Raw genomic sequence first — 3,505 nt, forward strand, 5'->3', positions numbered from 1 at the left:
TAAATGTCTGATGATCTCCTAAACAATGTCCATTACTGCTACCACTGTAGAATGTTAAAAATTGTTTTCCTTAAAGCAAAATAAAATTTAAAACTTTTATTTTTTGGAAACTAAGGAAAGCTGGGTATATTATATTGAAATTCTGGTTGTGTAGCAAGGAGGCTCAAAAAGATTTTTATGAAGGGTAGCAAAAAAATTAGGCAATTGGTAGATGCAATTCTAAGGTAGGACAGATTTTTTTAAAAAGTTACCATCATTAAACTTAATGTAGATACACTGGTTGAACTGATACCTTTCTTTGGATTCATTAGCTGAGAGTAGGTACAGGCCAGTCCAGAAACTGGAAAAATTAATAAAGACTTGTTTGTGTCTGTGTCTATCTCATTTTCTTCTATCTGTCAGTCTTCCTTCATGCTGAACTTTGTTTTACATTTATTGGGAGAAAAGAAATATAAAAATAAGTAAAACATGGTCTATCCCCTCACTTTTCAGATGAGAAAACTGAGGTTCAGAGAGGCAAAGTGATTTTCCTCTGTTAAAGTCACACCATTAGTACATGATAGAGCTAGGATTAGCAACCATTTCCATTTTCTGCCTATTATATCTCATAAATAATAATCAAGCATCTAATTGCAATGGATTCTACCCAACCCTACCTGATCTGTTTTCTTTTTTCTTCCTGGAAAGAAACAAACTGAAATTAGAAGCTTGTACATTGCACACCTTGACTTCAATTACAAGAATTCCTATACAAGCACTGTTTAATGGAATGAGATCAAAGAGTTACAGCAGCAGAAACATGCGATGGTTCTTAAAGACTAATGTTGGAAGTTGCATTGTATCACATTGGCCACAGCAAATTATATGACCAAGACCAAACCTATTTGCACAAGGAGATATTCTTTGCAGCTAGAGGGAGGAACTACAAACTCCTTTGGCTAAGAACATGAATTCAAGGAGAAGTGAAAGTTTGGAAAAAATGGTGAAGTCTAATCACCATGGACTTGAGGGAGACTGAAAAGGTTCCAAAATTGTTTATTAAAATGTTGCATCATATAGGTGTATTTTCCTAGGAAGCAGAATCTTACTGTTCATCAGTCTCAAGGAGGAAAAGGCATTCTAACAATTTGCATGTGAACACTACTCACACTAAGTCCTTTTGTTATTTGTTAGTTTATTAAAAAATATAATATACCCTGTTTAATGATCCGGGATTTATTTATGTGAGCATTTTCTAATTTTCAGATGAATGGGAGATTGATTGCTTTTTACCAGGGTATGTATTTTAGGAACCTGATGGCTACACCAACACCTGGTAACCTTTCTATACCTGAAACAACTGTCCTCACTTCCATAGTGATATTTTAATAAATTCTCTATGTAAGCAATATAGTGAGAATGGGGACATTGAAACAAAGACTTAGTTTCAAATCCATTCACTACCAGTGTGATCTATGACAAATAAATAAACCTCTATGAACTTCAGTTTCCTTCTCTGTAAAATAGGGGTTACAGTGCCCATCCTAAAAGGTCATTGTGAGAATTAATTAGGCAATGTGTGTATAGTACCTGTGACATGTTAGGCACTGAACAATGCTAGTTCCTCCCATTCCTATGATTGCTTAAGTTTTCTAATACTTTTGTCCTTGCCCTTTGATATGATAAACTGTCTCTCTATTCAGTGGTATGACTGAACCTTTTTCCTTCTTATTCTTTGGGTCTTGAGAGCATTTATCAGCTGATCTCTTCTATCATCAGATTCTGGACCCAGGATTAAACTGTGTTTACACTGGGCATTTCCATGAGCTGTCTTCAGCCTTTCTTTTCAGGTGTGAATGTCATGGAAGTCAAATAGCTTCTTGTTTTCTGGAAGGAGACCTCTGAGTCCAAAAGGAAATTGAACTCTGTCTTCCTAGCCACCTCTGAACTTTGACATAACAGAGACTGAGGAGGTGGAAAAGAATTCTTAGAAAGTAAAGTACTTTTTGACACACTAGATTAAGCAATAATGGAAAAAGTTCTGAGATGTTGCTTTTCACAAATTACCACTGTGAACCTCCAAATTACATCAACCGAGACAACTTTCTTGTTCTTTGAACTCTGAAACAGATTGAGTGAGCTCTCATTGGGAGTGAGAAAAAAATATTTTTTAGGTTAGTAGAAATTGCTCCATTTTGAATCCTGTTCCAACCAGTAAAACTGTTAACTAGAAATTTTATCTGGATAGGAAAACAAAAAAAACAAAAAATCTATAATGCTTAGATATCATATTAGGTCTTAAAAATCACTCAAATTTAAACCAAATGGATTACTTACTTAGCACTGACTGACACTGCAGTTCTAGACTGGCAGCTATGAAATTAATGAATAATAATTTTTTGGCTATCTTCTATTTTCCTATGTGTATGTGTATATTCTAGAAATACTACTGATATTATGTATGTCAGTTCCTAGCTTTGCCAATGTAAATAAATATAAGGCTAAGTTTAAAATGTTTTAAATTACAAATCTAAATACTTTTATATTTCATTCATTATATTCTAGTGAGAGACAATCAACATGTAAAACATAAAGAAAATACCAGATTATATACTATGGTTAAGTGCTCAAGAGGAGATAAGCTGATATTTTATATATATATATACACACACACACACACATACACACACATACACATACATATATATCTCAATCCCAGAGGAACTGAAAAATTCCCCTTTAAAACAGCATCTTCAATTCATTTTAAAATTGATGTGCATTAATTTAAATTAACAATGGGAAATTAAATACTGCTCAGTAAATTTATTGTCCAATTTGAACCATAGCTTCTTTGGCTAAAGAGGGAACATTAAAGGTTGATGGTATTTAACATAATACCCAGTGCCTTTTAGTTCTGTTACAAAGTTGCTTCTAACTTCTTAATGTTTAAAAGAGAAAAAGTAAGCTATTTTAAAGCCTCTAATTTAGACAAGGCTAACCAATTGTGCTAAAAAAATTTCATGAAATGTCATCAGCTCAGAAAGCAATGCACTAAGTTATTACATTTATATATGTTGAGTGGATGTTATTTCATCTCCTTTCCCCAACAATTCTGGTTTCATCCAAGATGAAAAGTTATTTAAAGAAAAAAAAAAGTTTCTACAGTAAATCTCCCTTAGGCTTTCAATGAAGATGAACTCTGAAAACAGCTAGAAATGTCAACACCACAGTAAAATATAAAGAATTAACTCTCTTGGGATCTGGTTTAGCTGGCTTGAAACTAAGAAGAAAAACTGGATGTCATCTGAGGTTCCTGGACCCTTGGAAGCTAGCTATAGCTATATTCCTACTTTGTTTCAGATAACAATAATGAAGGACAGAAAGGGCAAGTAGTGTTCTTTTCCAGGCCATACAAATAGTGAAGGTTAAAGCTAGGATTGAAATTTGAACAATTCTGCCTCTAAACTTTCACCTATAGTTTGGATTATTGAGTTCGAGAGAGACAGAATTTTTGGTCAGAAAGTTA

The sequence above is a fragment of the Sciurus carolinensis genome, chromosome X, assembly GCF_902686445.1.
Source record: "Sciurus carolinensis chromosome X, mSciCar1.2, whole genome shotgun sequence".
Classification (NCBI taxonomy): Eukaryota; Metazoa; Chordata; class Mammalia; order Rodentia; family Sciuridae; genus Sciurus; species Sciurus carolinensis.